The sequence below is a fragment of the Mus musculus genome, chromosome 9, assembly GCF_000001635.26.
Source record: "Mus musculus strain C57BL/6J chromosome 9, GRCm38.p6 C57BL/6J".
In the NCBI taxonomy this organism is placed as follows: domain Eukaryota; kingdom Metazoa; phylum Chordata; class Mammalia; order Rodentia; family Muridae; genus Mus; species Mus musculus.
Genome location: NC_000075.6, coordinates 74,806,765 through 74,825,014, shown reverse-complemented (window position 1 = coordinate 74,825,014; position 18,250 = coordinate 74,806,765). Strand labels below are relative to the sequence as shown.

Here is an 18,250-nt window from a genome sequence, read left to right as displayed (position 1 = left end):
TAGCAACCTCAGTTTCCTCTGGAGAACTGGTTATGTGCCTATAAAAGGTGCTGTGCTGTGGATTGCTTGCTTACATTCATGTGAATTGGAGTTCAGCCACACACATCTCCTGTAAAGTAGGAGTTGGTTCTGAGATTACTTTGGCTTATTCCCATCTTCTGTCAGTAATGTAAGACAAGTGCTGCTGTGAGCTTCCTCACATACCTTAGCAGGAGTGGCTCACTATTAACTGGTCCAAAGTGGAGGGAATGAGGCCCTGAGAGTCAGTCGGTAAATCCAACTTAGGTGTTCAAAGCATGGTATTTGGGGGCATAGACACATGTTAATATCTGATCTGTCAGTGTATGTGTGTAGGCATGTGCATGTATGTTCATGTATGTAGAAGCCAGAGGTTAGCCTTCAGTGTCTTTTTTTTTTGGCAGTGTTCACTTTATTTTTTGAGGCTCTCATTGGGACTTAGGGCTCACTTTATTTTTTGAGGCTCTCATTGGACTTAGGGCTCACTTTATTTTTTGAGAGCTCTCATTGGGACTTAGGGCTCACTGGTAGGCTGGGCTGGCTGGCCCCCAAACTCAAGGACCTTCCTCTTTGAACCCCCTTAGTCCTCATAGTTAAGCACACGTGCTATCATGCCTGGCTTTTTAGGTGGGTGCTTGGTCTCGAACTCAGGTCCTTATGCCTATGAGACAAGCATTTTACAGGCTGAACTATTACCCCAGATCCTTCCTATATCTCTTTACCTGATTTACACTAGTGACACTGAAGAGAAAGCCTCCAGCTTCTCGCTAGATCATGGAGGAGAATCTGGAGAATTTGAGAATAAAGAGGATGAGCCGCCACCTCATCGGTTAAGATCACATACGGTTCTCACAGAGGACCCGGGTTTGGTTCCCAGCATCAAGTAGGGTGTCTCATAACCCCCTGTAAGTACAGTTCAGGGAGGATCTGACATCTGGCATTCTCAAACACCTACCTGCATTGACTTATGCATACACACACATGGATGCACAGACATACCCACACACATCATTAAAAATGAATACATCCTCAAGAAGCCCCCCCCCGCCCCCCAGATCTCAGCAAATCACTCTTTTAAGCTGAACAAGAAAGATGAGGCTATCTCCCTTGCTATAAAATGTGTGCTTCATGTTAAAATTCATCATTGCAGCCATTCACATGCAGCTGTGGGCATCACCTGTCCATAGCTGTCAGATCACATGGAGGTCAGCCTGGTTTTGTAGAGTATAAAAGAGGAACTCAGGGTCAGAGGAGGTTGTGGGCTGCTTAAAGCTCTGCAACCTAGAGCTAGGGAGTGCTGTGATCCCACTTTTATTTTTATTTTTTAAAATTATTGTTTTGAAATGACATCACTGAATTGAAATTATAATTACATCATTTCCCCCTTCTCTCTCCTCTTTCAACCTCTCCCATGTACCTGCACTTGCTGCCTTTCAACTCCATGGCCTCTTATTCTTTGCTTTATATAGTATATGCATATATACTCCTAAATAGATTAATACTATCTGCTCGGTCCATATAATGTCAGTCGTATGTAACTCAATTTCAGGGCTAACCAGTTGGTATTAGATAGCCAACTCGGGAAGCTCTTTCCCGGGGGACGGTATTTCTCCTACACTTAACATCCCTTAGTTGCCTGGCTATAATTTTCTAGTTGTGCTTCTTGTAATAAACCCAAGAGAAAGCCCAGGAGGGCCGAGACTAACAGCAGTGCTAACAGCAGTGATGTGCCGAATCTGCCTCCTGTACACCCTGCTCAGCCTGCCAGATCCCAGTGAGGAAGGCGAAGGGGCTTCTTGTAGTCATGTAGAATGCACAGTCCTGGCATTCTATATCTGGATACATCCCCCGACATTCTTGTCCCTTGTAAACAAAGGTTTTTAAAGAAGCCTCTACTGGGAGATCGTTAAAAAACAGGAAGCTGTATGAATAAAGATTCCTTTGTTGCTCCCTTTTCTCAGACTCATTTTCCCGAGTCCTTTGATGTTCTTCTCTTATGAAAGATGGAGACAGAAGGCTACATTAGCAACCTGGAAACCTGGGTGTCAGATTTGCCATGCTTTGTCTTTGGGAAAGACATCTCGCGTCTTTGGACCTCTGTGCCAGTCAAATGAAGGCCTAGGCCATACGATTTATAATGTTTGATAATGCCAATTTCTCTCATCTGCATGAATGGAAGATGAGAGAGGTTGAAGGCTATTAGAGGGCCCACGCTGTTGGCGCTGCCGTCAGCCCTGGATTTGGGACTCTTCTTTTGTTTTGACTGTCCCTTTACCCACTTCATGCTCTACATTTGTGTTGTCCTGATTCCCACCTCACTCCCATGCATCCCACAGAGCTCTTCTATTTACCTGATCTTATTGTGTCTTCGAAACTCACCAGCTCTGGGTTTCTCTCCCCTGAGTGCCTCAGTCCAATGATGGCTTGCTGAACACTGACTGTATACAAACCTCTGTGCTACTGAGCTCAGGGATATAGATGAACACAATATAAACTCTCAGAGTAAGCGCTGTCCATGGAGGGCTGCGCACCACTGCCAGCGATACAGGGTATCTCTCTGAGGGGAGGATGGAAATGGTTAAGCTGAGGCCTGCTGGATGAAAAGCACCCATGGATAGAAGGGAGGGCATACTGGTTGGGTGAAGCTTCAGGAGTAATCTGTGTAATGAAAAAGAAAGTCAGTGTGGTGAGCAAGTTGATGAGCTGAATGTGAGGGTGAGACTGGGGGAAGATGAACCGTGGGGGAAGCAGAGTGACTTGGGTTTTGAACGTCATGTTGAAGAATATGGGTGGCTGGGCTCCATTGAAGGTGAGCTGGATTCTGGGGAAACACGAAGCTATGCTATCCTAGAATTTAGTGTATTTTGAGGACTAAAGTGACGGGCATAGACCCAACTCCATAGTCTACTTGTGTTTGGGATCCAGGACCCTAAATTTCAGGTGGTTCCATTGGAACAGCACAGATAGTAGAGACCCGCTTGATTATAACAAGAGTGAGAGGAGACGGAATCGGCAGACTCAAGGAAGCACCTTATGAGATGGTGTTGGAGCACCCAGGAAAGTCCTTGGGATTCTTGAGATAATGTGGGAGAAATGGGGTGGTCTGTGGCTTCTACAGAGTGGTAGGGATGGTGGTGGGGACAGAGAAACTCTTCTGTGAAAATGTCATTGCCTCACTGGAAAGGAAAAACGATGGAAGGATCTTAAAGGCAGTGACCCGTGGCTCTGGCTGTTAGAATAAACCTTGAATAAACTCTGCTTGACTCTGACCAAGGCCATATGTCAAACCCCAGCCCCTTCCCCCTTACTTCCACTGCCAGACTCAGTCATCCACTATGGCGCACATCCTTATAGCCTGGGCAAAGCAGTTTCTAAGGCCTTACTGGACAAATACCTCTAAGAGGGAGAAACTGCAAGCTTGCAGAGTCCCAGCCATTGTGTTCCCCAAGCCCCAGATATGAACTCTAAGTGTCTCCTTTCCTTTGGGCAGACTTCCCATTCTTCCTGTGTCTGCCCCTGCTGTTTGAAATAAGTAGTTCTGTCTGTTGAGGTCAGACTGGTCTCTTCTCTGCCTCCTGACTCTTTAACCCACCTCAGAAATCTAACAGCCCCAGGAGGAAAGAAGGGAACTGCTCACTAAGTCTTCGTGGGGTCATGTGATAGAAATGGGCGGGGACTGGGTAACTCTAAGCAGGTGACTCCCCATGACAGTGCCGGGAGGGACACTGGCTACTTGTTTGATCCCCACATAAGGCAGAGACTATCCAGGCTTCTTTCTGTGCCTGAAGCCTTTGGACTGTGGAGATCAGATTTATTTATTTGTTTGTTTGTTTGTTTATTTGTTTATTTATTCTTCATTCACTTTACATCCCATTCACGGACCTCCTCTTAGCCACCCCCTTCCACAATCCTCCCACCCTCCCCTTCGCCTCTGAGAGAGTAAGCCCCCAGGGACAGGCAACAGTTTTAGGGATAGACCCACTCCAGCTGTTTAGGACCCAAAGGAAGACCAAGCTGCACATCTGCTACATATGTGCAGGGAGGCCTCTTTGGTTGGTGGTTTCAGTCTCTGAGAGCTCCAAGGGTCCAGGTTTGTTGACTCTGTTGGTCTTCCTGTGGAGTTGAGATCAGAGATTTTGTTTCTTCTGCTTGTCTTGCCTTGCAGGGCTGCTATGGCTCTTTGGCATTTGCACACTCTAGGCAAGTGCTCTGTTATGGAATTCCAGCTCCCCTTTGCTATTTATGCACAGCCGTATCCCAGGAAGCATCACTGAGCTATTCTCTTGTTTTAAAAAATGTTTCTGAATCTTTTAAAGCCCACGGATTATTAGCTGATGGGTTTCTTCAGTCATAGAACAAGCCAAGGTCCATTTGTAGAAGGAGCTGGCCTCTCTCCCTTTCTTCTCTATGTATACCTCGCTGCTCACCTCAGCCCCAGCCACTAAGGCTCGGTGCGCAGTGGAAGTGAAAAACCCCTTTAGTTCTTGGTAATTAGAGTGAGATGTGGAAATCAGGTCTCAAGAAGCCGAGGGCCTCATTCTGGCTGTCTTTCACATGTCAGCGCCCTCTGATCTCTCATTCTCTGGTGGCACCTGCTCAGATCCATTCAACTCGTCCACTTCAGTAACTCGATTACCCTGGGCAGTACATTTACATAACACACCTCCCTCCAGTCAGGTGCGGAGCTCAGTCATTCCGCATGGGGCCTGGCGTCTCTCCACTAATATCACTTTACACACAGATAATGAACACAGGTTCCCAACAAGTGACTACATCAGTCGATATAAGAGGCGCAGTCCTACCTGCATGTGCTGCCCGCGCTGCTTCTGGAACCAATTAGCTAGCCTAAGTCCAGCGCTGCGGGAATACTTTCCCCAAAGTGGTTCTCTCGCTCACCCTGGGGTTATCTTTGTCTGCTCTTCAGAGGGCATGTGGAGCACTCGTGTTGTGTGGCTCTCTTGGGAGGCCAGTCAGGGTATCGTGCTAGCTGAGAGCCTGGCTTGAATTCCCTCTTCTCAGTGCCTTGATGCATATACAAGGACTCGGTGATTTGGTGTGTGGAGAGATGCCAGGGACCCATGCCAGGCCTGATGCTTTTGTAGTGAAGCCACAGAGAGACCAGAACAGACATCTCAGACGTCCTCCTCCTCAAGTCTCAGGTTTTTAACTCTGCTCATAGTACCGACCCAGGAAGAAACACAACTGCCCTTCTATCTTTTGCATGTGTCTTCCCTCCTGTCCCCTCTGGCTGAGCAATCCTAGATGGTGGCAACTTGGGAGAACAGCTTATCAAGTTCCTAGTTAGCTTTCCCATGGAAATGTCAGTTTTCATTAAAAACATTGTTTGTGTTTGATCACTTGCGCACGCGCGCGTGTGTGTGTGTGTGTGTGTGTGTGTGTGTGTGTGTGTGTGTAGGAACACATACATGTACATGCACGTGGGCTGGGCTGTTACCTCTCAGGAGTTGTCCACCTTGTTTTTCTGAGACAGGATCTTTTTCTCCCTGAACCTCTTAGGCTAGGTTGGTGGCCAGTTAGCCCCAGCCATCTGCCTCCCCAGCTCTGGGGCTACAGAGCCATGTCCTGCTTTTACATGGGACCTGGAGTTCTATCTGAGGTCCTCATGTTTGCTCGGCAAACCCCTTACTAGCTGAGCTGGCTCCCCAGCCTTGGGGTGCTGCTGCTTTTCTAGGCTGCTGCCAACCTCTGCTGAGGACAGTGTGCGCAAGCAAAGCTCTGCAGAGACACACAGGGAGCACAGGGCCAGGTGCTGATATGCAAGGCAGAAACAGCAGTGCCTTAAAGGCGAAGGCAAGAGGCTGGGATGCTCTGCTTATCTCTGTTGCTTACAGGGATGGGAGTCTCATCGCCTTACCTACACCAGGCTCAGTCTCCTCAGCAAGCACGGACCTCACTCAAGGGTGTTTGAGAATTAAAGAAGGCGATGAGTGGTAACGTTCCGAGCACCAAGGATGAGATACACAGGGATGGAAGGGGTTGTTAGTGGCTTTACTAACTTAACTGTGACTTTAACCCAGTTCTCTCAGACCCTTGATTATTTAAAAAAATTAAAACCTTATTTATTTAAAAAATTAAAACCTTATTTACTTATTGACAGGGTTTCTCTGTGATGCCCTGGCTGTCCTGGAACTCACTCTGTAGACCAGGCTAGCCTTGAACTCAGAGTTCTGCCTGCTTCTGCCTTCCAAGGGCTTGGATTAGAGGTGTGCACCATTATTACCTGGCTGTAATTATTCATTTTTGTTTTTGTTTTTATATTTTTGAGACAGTGTCTCACTTATGTAGACCTTGCTGTCCTAAAACTCCTATGTAGAGTAGGCTGGCCTCAAACTCATAGAGATCTGCCTGCTTTTGCCTCCTAAGTGCTGGGATCAGAATTTCTTTGTTTTAAAGTTTTACATTTATTTGTTTATTTCTCTCTCTCTCTCTCTCTCTCTCTATATATATATATATATATATATATGTGTGTGTGTGTGTGTGTGTGTGTGTGTGTGTGTGTGTGTGTGTGTGTGTGTTCGCATGTGCCTTTTGGTGCTTGCTGAAGCCAGGAGAGAGTGTCAGATCCCATGGAGCTGAGTTCCAGGCAGTTGTGAGTCTCCTGGTGTGGGAGCTAAACTAGGGTCCTCTGCAAGAGCAGCAAGGACTTATTACTGCTGAGCTATCTCTCCAGCCTTGGTTATTTCATCTACACTTTGATTTCCCATTAGTTCACTATTGCTTTACTTTGAAAAGCACTTCTCTCTGCTTTAGGTCTCAATGAGATAACAACTAAGACAGGGTCTGTGTGGACAGTCTTTTCATGAACAGCTACTCCATTGATGACTGTATACAGTTAGCGCTTAGTGAATCTTGCCGGTCCATAGCAGCCATCTCAGCATCTGGGGGGCTGACTTGTGACTTATTTTTGAAAAGGGTCATAGAGATTTGACTCAAGCAAAAGGAAAAAAGAATGAGCCCAGAGAGTTACTTTGTACCAATTTATCCTTTCCTTGATGCACTTTCTCTTTGATTTAATGAATGGCTGATTCCCTAAGCCAATTGTGGAAGCCAGTCACTCATCACCAGCTCGCTCTCCCCAGCGAGAGAGTAACGTCTTTAATGATGGTGCCTTGTCGTGACTAATGGAATGAGACCGGGAGAGATATCTCTTGAGGAAAGTTATAATCTCCACTCCAGTCTAATATGATGTCTTAGACTGAAAGGTGCAATGGGATTAAAGCACCATCCCCGCCCCATCAGATTAGAAGTAGTGACACATTTGAAACTTTAAGGTCTCACATCCGTTGCCTTTTGATACAGTTTTGAACAGGGTGACTTCCCAGAGGGACACGGCACTGGGAAGGCTTGAGTATCTGTGACTGGCGTCAGATTGCTGCAAACAACATTCTGCTCCAATCTGTCAAGTGCTCGTGGAGCTTCTGGGAAGCACAGAACACCGTACTGAGCATTGTGGGAGAGACAAAAAATGAGGGGATGTGGTTAGTGCCCATGTATCAGCTCTTGCCTATGCGGGGCCTGCATCAGGAAGCTAGAGGCTGCAGGTGTTGGTTTGCAACCCTGACTGGATGCTTCCTTGCAGTTCTGGGAGCCTGGACTCCAACCTTGGACTTCACAGCTCTGTGCCTGTGCTTGGGAGTCTGAGTGTTGACACAGAGAGGATGATTCTCCTTCTGCTTCCATTACTGCAACTTTGACCACAATAAGCTTGGCAGGTTAGTGACTTGCCAGCAACAAAAGGATGTGAGAACAGTTAGGCATGAGAAAGCTGGGAAGGACAAAGGCAAACTTTTGGCATTGAAAATGACCTGTGTTGCCTTAACCATTTAAACACACGTTCCCAAGGTTATCTGGGCTATTTCTTCCCCTGTCTCCATGGTCTCTAAGTTGTTTCATCACATCATTGGGTAGAGACTGCCTTTACAGTCTTTGTTATAGACTATTAGATCAAGATTTCCTTAGCAACTAGACTCAAGTCTAAAGTTATTTCAAATGTTCCCACAGAGACTCAACTTCTTTAATTATGAAAACCAAACTTACTCAAGTCCCCTGAGAGAGCTTCCATGGGAGGAAGCACAGGGAGCCAAGCCACAGTCTGAATACAGCTGCAGACAAGCTTCTACTTGGATCCAGTAGCAGCTCTTCCTCCTCTGATTAAGGTACAGAAAAGCTGAGTCCTTGCACAGTCAACAGAGTGCTGCTTTTGTTTGCATATGTATGTGTATGTAATATGCGTATTCATGTTTGCTTATGAGTATATGGGTACATGTGTAGGTGAGTGTGTGTGTGCCTGTATTCTCTCTCCTATCTATCTATCTATCTATCTATCTATCTATCTATCTATCTATCTATCTATCTATCTATCTATCTATCTATCCATCCATCCATCCATCCATCCATCCATCCATCCATCTATCTATCTATCTATCTATCTATCTATCTATCTATCTATCTATCTATCTATCTATCTATCTATCTCTTATCATTTATGTATCTTTATCTAGCTACATATCTATGTATTATCTATCTTTTAAATATAATCTATGTATCTATCAGCTATGTATCTTCCTATATATGTATCTATATATCTATTTATCTATGTATTATCTATCTATCTATCTATCTATCTATCTATCTATCACCATTTATGTATCTATTATCTATCTACATATATATCTATGTATTATCTATCTTCTATATATGTACGTATTTATGTATCTATGTATCTATCTATCTATCTATCTATCTATGCATCTATGTTTCTGTCATTTATGTATCTATTATCTATGCATCTATCTATGTATCTATGTGTCTGTCTGTCTGTGTAAAGTCCAGAGGTTGATAATGGGAGTCCTCTTTAATTGTTCTTTTTGTTATTCATTGAGGTAGGGTCTTTCACTTGAGCTCAGAGCTTGGCAGTACAGCTAGCTTATTCCATCGAGCTTGCTTGGGGATCCTCTGACATGTTTTCTGGGCAGTGAAATTACAGGTGATTTTCTATGCCCATCCAACCTTTATATGGATGTGGGAAATCTGGACCTCAGTCCTTGAACACTTGTGTGCCAGCTGTTTATCCACTGGTCCATCTCTCTAGCCCACAGATTGGTGACCACTGATGAGCCAAAGCACTACATCTGATTGCACAGTGGTGATGGTTGGATATCAGGCATGAGATGAGTATGAATTTTTAAAAATGTATTTTTAAAGTTTTCATAAGATATTTGGAATTGGAGCTGGGCGGTGATGGCACACGCCTTTAATCCCAGCACTTGGGAGGCAGAGGCAGCGGATTTCTGAGTTCGAGGCCAGCCTGGTCTACAGAGTGAGTTCCAGGATAGCCAGGGCTATACAGAGAAACCCTGTTTTGAAAAAACCAAAACCAAAACCAAAACCAAAACCAAAACCAAAACCAAAACCAAAACCAAAAAAAAAAAAAAAAAAAAGATATTTGGAATTGGACCACTTCCTAGAAATTGCTCCATTTCACTATCAACAGAGAAGAATCAGGTAATGTGGAGGTGAGGTACAGGCATGTAATGTGACATTTAAGACACAAAGCAGATTTCCACTCTGCCCTGTTTTGCGTTTTCCCTGAGGAGAAGGTGAGGGGTCAAGTCAGAGGTCTAGGGCAAGATGTCTCCCAGAGATACTCAGTTAGAGACGGGGAGATACTGCACTTTTATCCTGATTAGTCCTGTGTTAATATCTGTTTGGTTTAGTATATTCTTTCAAATATTTTTGAAATGGATATTTTTCAATATGCACAATGTGGATAATTAGTCTCCCATATACCCCTTAAATTTGATAGCTTGGCAACATCTGCCAATCTTATTTCTTCTATCAACTTCCAATTTTCCTGGAGTAGCAGAAACCCTGAATAGCAATAGCTCAGGAGAGAGAGTCAACACTAATAGCTGACACCAAATTACACTGTCAGCATCAGTGTAATGTCGCACCACTGCCTCTGATACGGGTCTGGTGCTTTAGCAGGAAATGTGTCAACTGGAGTCCATGACACACCATCTTTACATATCTGTCCATCTACATTTGTTAGCAGCAGGCTGGCCTTGGATGGCTTCCATGCTGCGTAGAGGCTGCACTGTCTCTAGATGCAGTAAATGGTGCTGACAGGACCTGCTTGCCAGGGTTGCTGTTCTTATGCTTTCAGTGGTGACTGACAAAGGCCAATTAAGAAGAGGACTTTCAGTAGGCTGTAGAGATGGCTCAATGGTTAAGAGCACTAGGTGCTCTTTTAGAGGAGCAGGGTTCAATTCCAAGCACCCACATGGTAGCTCACAACTGTCTGCAACTTCAGTTTCAGGGGATCTGATACCGTCACACATACACTCACACACATACATATGGACAAAACATCAATGTACATAATTTTTTTTTTTTAAAAGGTGAGGGCTTCCAGAGTTTCAAACTGTCCCTCTTCTTTCTGGGAGAGTGGTCATGGGTGCATATTTTTTTCTGTGTGCTTCTTGGATTGGCTTCTAAAAGGTGTACTTTCTCATGGATGCAGGATTAACTATTGTTTGGGAAGATTAGAAGTTTAGTACAGATAGACTCATCTTATTAATGAAACGTGGTTGGGTCCCAGCAGAGTCTCCTTGTTTTTTTTGTGCTGTTCAGGCAGACCATCTCAGTGCAGCCATAGTACACAGTAGTTATTTTCTGTAGTAAGAGCAGGAGAAATTGATGGTCAGGCCCTTTGGCCATTATGGGTTTGTATATTTTTTTATTTTTGCATCTTTATTAACACCTTCAGCTCACGCATACTTGTGGGTACCACACACAGCTTTCCAGGCTTAATAATGATTTGTGTGTTATCTTTGTTGTTTGAAAAAGATTTATTTTTAAATTTTTATTATTTTTTAGTTGTGTGTGCATGTGTATGCACATGAATGCAGTGCCCACATAGGCCAGAAGAGGAATTCCCTTGGACTTGGAGTTACAGGCAGATTGTGAGTCTCTACTAGGCACATGTCCTTGCAAAAGCAGCAAGTTCTCTTAACTGCTGGGCCATCTCTCCAGTTTCCCAGGCTTTTGTTTGAAGAGGTTGAGTTGTTGTCTGTGAGGGAAGATGCTTCCGTGTTTCTGACTTTTTGATTGGAGAGCCTTTGGTATTGTAGCTGAATTGGTGATGTGATGCTTACATGACCCCGTGACAAGGAACCCTTCAGTGCCCTGGTATCATTTGGAAATTGCTCTTACTTGGGACACTGGATCAGTTTTCATTGAATGGGTGGGTTTCTTGTAGGGTTCACAGTGTGTTTTGCAGACAACTGTGGAAGGACATGAGTTATAAATCCTTCTTGCAGACTATATAGGCTTATGAAGTTGCTCTGAGTTGAGGTGAAATCTATTCTAGAATGGACTCCCTAAGTTGGAGAGATACCAATTTAAATACCTTAGGATAGTCTGAATTGAGGCTGAGGACATAGCCCAGTCAATAAAGAGACTCCTATGTATGTTTGAGGATCTAAGGTAGGATCCCAGCACCCACATAAAGGCCAGGCATGGTGGTTCATGTGTTTAAACCAATATTAGGGTAGTAGGTCAGAGTTGGGGATCTCTGCAGCTCATGAGCCAACCAGCACAGCTGAAGTGATGAGCTCCAGGTTCAGTGAAAAACCCCGTGTCCAAATAGTAAGGTGGGAGGCTGTCAAAGGAGACAACTGAACTTGACCTCTGCTCTCCTTGTGCATATTAATACACATGCGCGCACACACAAACAGACACACACAGACAGACAGACACACACAGACACACACAGACAGACACAGACAGACAGACAGACACACACAGACACACACAGACAGACACAGACAGACAGACAGACACACACAGAGACACACACAGAGACAGACAGACACAGACAGACAGACAGACAGACACACACACACACAGACAGACACAGACAGACAGACACACACACACACAGACAGACACACACAGACAGACACACACACACACACAGACAGACACACACAGACAGACACACACGGATAGACATACACACACACACACACAACACACACACACACACACACACACACACACACACACAAACACACACACACACACAGGAGGTCACCTGAATTATCTTTGGATTTTGGAGTGGGTGTGTGGAGGGATGGGAAATACAGATGAAAAAAATCTTTCTAGGAGCTGAGAGTGTTGATGGCAGGATACGGCTACATTGAATTTACCATGTTCCCCGTGGTTTTTGTACATCTGTGAAACTTTGAATAATGCAAAGCTAAAAACAATTTTGAACTTCTGGAGAAGTCTAACTATGGCTATGTGAGTTGTGGTGACTGAGTTTGATTATACTTTTGTTTTTGACAGGCAAAATTCTCAAGCATTTTGCTGGCAATTTTATATGAATCTCTAAAATGACTCGGTACGGGCTCTGTTTTGTTGGTACCTTTGTGTCCTTCGTTTCACAAAGCCATTAGTGTGGGTGTCAGACTGCAGCTTTGGTCAGCTTCACACGGTATAAGAGAAATCCTATGTTTGACATACTTACTTAGGGTATTGTCTCAAGAAAATAAGGCCACCCCCTTCTCCCCGGAGTCTTCCTAATGATTGTGGTTGTGGGGAGAACGCTTTCAGAGACGAAAGAGTATTCTCATGAACACATCCGCATGTGTTCTTACTTGGGTGTGTGGTCCTCGGTGGGCTTATTCCTCTTCTTTAGAATGCTTTCTTGACTCAGAATTTTAGATACCCAATTACTCTTTGTACAGCTAATCTACACAGGAAGACAGGCAATGCCATACAGAGTCTAAAAGTGCTTTATGAATTAATGAATACTAGGAGAGTGTGCTTAGGATACATTCATAGGACACAATTCCAAACGAATTAACACCCAAGACTGCAATGTAGGATGTAAAAACAAAACAAAACAACAAAAACAAAACAAAAAACAAACAAACAAAAAACAACAAAAATCAGGAATAAATTTTTGCTTGCTAAGAACCTGCTTACAGTGAGGCCGTGACCCATTGTGGAGAACCAGCATGAGAGAACACAGTGTATATAATAGCAAAAGAAGCAAACTTAACACCCATCAAAGAGCCGGCTTAGGGAAAACACTTTTGTAAAATGATAAATATTCCAGCAATAAGAGAGCCATGGGAATCCTTTAACATACGACATCTCTGCTCAAACATACCTCTGAGATGAGCACGGAACAGGGTCGCAGCTAAAGTAAATCAGAGCATAAATGCACAGAGACCAGTCACACTAGACTATGGTTTCTGAGGCTGGGGCGTGAAGTGGCTAAGACAAACACTTATCCCACTCAGCTGGGGATTAGTGTGGGACGCTGACAAGCCTGTCTAATTAGAACACTCTCAGGCCATCTGTAATAGCTGTGGGGAGCTGCTGTCGGTAAACAGTTGTCTGTTCAGGGGGTCATTGCATGGGGCGCCTCTCAGCACCAAAGGGAGGCTTGACTCCTTGTTCTTAGCAGTCATCTTGCTTGCAGCTCTTCCCCCAACACCCCAAGGAGCCCGGTGCCCTTCTCTAAGAGACACAAAGGATCCTGAGCTCATTGTGGCTGTCTCTGCGGGAGAAGGGTGAAAGATGACACTTGGAAACACACGAACTAATTATAACCCTATTTAGTTCCTGTGGGTGACTCTCTCTGTCCGTCCGTCCCCTTCATCCGTTCCCACATTTCATTGCTATTTGGTAAGGAGGGATAGATTATTTCTGGAAACTAGCTTTTCCTCCCCCAAGCTCCCCCACCAGCCACCAAACACAGCCATCCTGTGGTAATTAACAGTCTCCACCTTCAAAATACATTTTCTGTGACTCTCGGTCAGGTAAATCTAAATTAGCTTATAAGACAAAGTAGAGTCCTCCCTATTAGCTCCTGGACCTCTGCCAATGCAGAGGACTATTTTGGGAGTTGGGCCAACCAGGAGTTATTGCCCAGAGACTGGGAGTAGGAGGCTCTGAAGACATGGGTAATAGTGGGCTTCCTTGTTTCTTGGGGTCACTCACAAGTTCTGGGGTAGTAGACAAAGGGTTAGTGCAGCTTGACTGTGGGGGCGGGAGCAGGTAGGATGCCCGAGGTGCCAGGTCAGGTAGCCAGGCTCCTGGGACTCCCAAGGGCTTGGAAGAGAATAGAAAGGTGTTCTAGGCACCTCTGAGAGTGGCTTGACCTCCTCAGGCTAATTATGAAGGCTGAGATTGACTAGAAAGGGGTGGGGCTCCACAATTCTTAGAAGGAACTACCTTGGTGTCCTTGACCAAGCCACATTCTCTCCTCTCCTTCCCAGAGAAGGGCTACGTAACACCATCTCAGAGATTTTCTTTTCATCTCAAAATGCAACTCCAAGGAATTTCCTATGAGTCTGTGGACTTCACCTGAGATGTTTGCCTGACTTCCGAGACACATCAGTGACCCAGATGAAGCATGGTTACCTGAGTTCTGAGAATACAGCCTTCTAAGATTCATAATTTACCAGCTACTTTGACTGCCATGCCCTCCAAGGAAGGGATGGATTAAACATGAAGTAATCCATTGTGCTGACCATAAAGAGATCATAAATGTAAACAATATGCAAAATATTTGAAGACCTACTAAGTGCAAATATAATTTTCAGGGAGGGAGGGAGGGAGGGAGGGAGGGAGAGATATGAGGTAAAGAATAAGTTCCTTTTTATATTAATAAGACTCTTTCTGTCCTTAAGCAGTTTGCAGTATAAAGGAGACCAAAGTGGACTCAAAGAACTCAAGGGAGGAAGAAGGCAGAGCGAAAGCTTGAATCTGGACTGAGTGTGAAAAGATACAGGCAATGGGCTTGGAGAGATGGCCCAGCATTTAAGAGCAAGTACCGCTTGCAGAGGACTTGAGTTCAGTTTCCAGTCCCCATGCCAGGTGACCCTTACAGCTGCCTGTATTTCCAGCTCCAGGGGCTCTAATTCCCTCTTATGAACTCCTGGGGCACCGAGACATGTGCATATCCCCTGCCCCCTTCCCACATAGTTAAAAATGAAAACTAATCTTCAAAATGTCTAGGAGAAAAATTGACCTTTGAAAGAGCAGGTGGAAGAGCAGGAGTGAGACCATGCTAGGTCTTAGGTCTAGAATAGCTTGAGAGCCCCTGGAGACCCTTGACACTGGGACACTGGTTTTACTAAAGATTCCCCAGGCTTACATTCTTTGGGCTCTGGGGAGGGCTGTCTTGGTTGTATTGCATCGTGGAAGCTGCAGTATGGTAGGTCAGAGAGAGAAGCCACATGGTAAGACAAGAGACTAGAAGATAGCCCAGAGGCCATTCTTGGTTTTTATTCTTACACATGTTCATGGGCACTAAGTAGTCTCAAGAGAACTACTTAATTCCTTCTGACGGTGATGTCTCCACCTCTGGACATCCATCAACTTTCAACATCACTACACCGAGGGCCACACCTCCAACAACACATTTCCCTCTTCGTGAAGAAGGCATGGCTGTATTATAGAGCTCTCATACTCAGACCCTCGTGTGGCTTCCATGGAAGGCTGCCCTCTCACCATGCAGTCTCCCTCTCCCTCTCTCTCCCTCTTTCTCCCTTTCTCTCCCCCTCCCCCCTCTATCTCCCCTCTCCCTCCCCCGTCTCTCCCCATCTCTCCCCCCCTCCCTCTTATTCCCTTTCTCTCTCCCTCTCCCTCTGTTTTCCCCTCCCCTTTCCCTCCCCCTCTCCCTGTTATTTCCTCCCCTCTCCCTCTCCATCTCTGTCTCCCCATCCCTCTCTCCCTTTCCCTCTTACTCCCTCCCTCCATCCCTCCTTCCTTCCCTCCCTTTCAAATCTTCAGGCTCGGATACCAAAGCCCTCATAGCATAGCCATCATTCCCTTTAAGACCCCTGTTGTTGAATTAGGGAAGGCTGAAAGAATTTGAGAAGAAGGGCGATCCTATAGGAAGACTAGCAGTCTTAATTAATCTGGACCCTGGAGATCTTTCAAACACTGGACCACCAAACAGACAGCATACACCAGCTGATATGAGCCCCCCAACACACATAAAGTAGAGGGTCAGTGTTTATTCAGAGATGATGCAGCTAACCTTCAAGAGACTGGAGGTTCCAGGGAGTTTAGAGGTCAGATGGGGTGGAGGGTGGGGGCATCCATGTGGAGATGGGTGTGGTGGGGAGGAGGTGTGGGATGTGGAGCAGTTGGAGGGTGGGAGGGGAGGGGTGGGGAATGTAATATGGAGTGTGAAAAATGAATTACAAAATAAAATTAAATAATAAAAAAAGAATATTCCAGGCCAGGGCAAAACTGCCAGAGTAACCTCTTCCTTCCCAAATTGCTTCTGAAATAATTGAAAGGGGTTCAGCTTACCCTGCCCAGAGCCCTCTTTCAAGGTGGCAGTAGATAAAAGGAGAGAGAGAGAGAGAGAGAGAGAGGGAGAGAGAGAGAGAGAGAGAGAGAGAGAACAGTTATGAGCCTTTATAATGACAAAACAAAACAAAACAACCCAAAAATCTGAAAAAAAAAAAAAAATCAAAGGCTCCAGCTCCAACTCCTCTGATATCGGTTCCCTCATCCCAGAGGGAAGTGATTTCAAGTTTGCTCTACAAGAAGGAATATACAATCACTTTCCTGTCAGTTTCCTAGTGGTGATTTTATATCCAGCAGTGCAGCTGCCTACAGAGGCTTAGCTGGGCTAAACTATGTAAACCTTTACAAAACACTTCCCCAGGATACTGGCAGAATCTTTCCTGAAGGAGCCCCTGTCCTATATCAAGATTAGAAACATTTGTCTGCCATGTTTGAGCACAGAACAGAACATAGTTCAGGAGCCCTTCACAACTGCTCCAGTGAGAGTGTCTCAAAGCCATTGAGGAAGAAGTCCCCTTATAGCCTCGGTCTCCCAGGAGGCCTCATGTCCATGGCCCTTCAGTCCCTCTACACTCCTGCCCTCCTCTCATCCAGGGACAGAAGCCACACAATGCCCCCCTGCAGGACTTTTTCTCAGCGAACACTTGACCTGCAAGCTCGGCAAACACTGCATTCAAGTTGTGGAAAGTGGAGGCACACAAGAGAGAAGCGAAGTCTTTAGAGTTGTTGTTTGTGGTGTGGAGGGAAGGTAAGCTGCCTCAGAAAACGCTCCCTTAAGAATAAGAACATCTCTTATGCCACTTAGCGCCTGAAAGAGTCACTAGAAGGGCCGGTATGGAGGGCGCTTGAGGATGCCACATTCAATGACTGCCACAGGATGCAAGGCTAGTTCTGTTCTTTAAATTGTCCTTCAGAAAATAGAGCTCTATATTGTAGCCATGTCAGCAAAAATAGTTTTTGCCGTCCTACGTGCTAGGCAGTGGTCTACAAGATGAGTTGGCTGATTTTTTTTTTCTCTAAGACAATAACCATTTGCCAGATAATGACTATTTTAGATTTTCTAAGCCACCCACTGTTGCAGTTGCCAATTAACCTCTACTCAAATCAACCCAGTGGTGTGCATTCCTTGCTACCTGCTCCAGTGTTCTGGGTTCCTGAATGAAACACACACACACACACACACACACACACACACACACACACACACACAGTGCCTTATATTTTAATATGCCTTAAGCAGCTCAATGGCTGGGCCACTTCCAAACCTCCACGTGGCTAACACAGTTCCCTCCAATATTCCTGAGTTATTATTTACTAAAATATATCCCATCTTTGTTGCCCTAGACCCAATGTGTGTGTGTGTGGGCACTCTTCTCTGGCTCTTACATGTTGGCCGTCTCTCTGTTCTGCACTTCTCAGGCCTTGTCTTTACTCTTTTCCAGTCATAGCAGGTCTTCCTTCCTTAGTCCCTTGCCTGGGGGTCCTAAAGTCCAGCCTGTGTCTCCCTGCCCAACCATTGGCCACTAGCAACTTTATCTACTAATCATAACTAACAGGGGGCCGGGTCCCTCAGTGTCTTATATGTAAATGTGCAGATTCCCATGTAATTTTGGGGACCTAATTGGCAAAAGTAGCATTAGACCAAATCCACAACAAACCATCTTTTATTACAACTCTGTTCAGCTCTGCCAAAGTCAATCAAAACAGCCAGAGGTGATGCCTTAATGAAGGGCCTGGGTGTGTTCTAATAAAACTTTATCTATAAATCCAACATACAGGCAGTGTTTTTTGATCTTCACTCTAGGCACTGGCCATATAGAGTTAACAAAGCAACATTCCTGCCTTTATGGAATATGTTTTAAGATCTCAT

General features: G+C 45.1%; 1 long non-coding RNA gene across 4 annotated transcripts in view; it reads left to right on the top strand.

Moving 5' to 3' along the window:
• The window catches only part of Gm33562, a 70,555-nt gene that overhangs the window by 38,122 nt on the left and 14,183 nt on the right, over positions 1 to 18,250 (top strand). For 3 of the 4 annotated variants that reach the window (XR_870924.1, XR_870923.1, XR_379631.2), the window contains exon 3: positions 8,041 to 8,195. This is a non-coding gene — a long non-coding RNA (predicted gene, 33562). Of the gene's footprint in view, positions 1 to 7,618; positions 7,746 to 8,040; positions 8,196 to 18,250 lie in introns of those variants that run through there. The other variant, XR_870925.1, reaches the window with a different exon arrangement.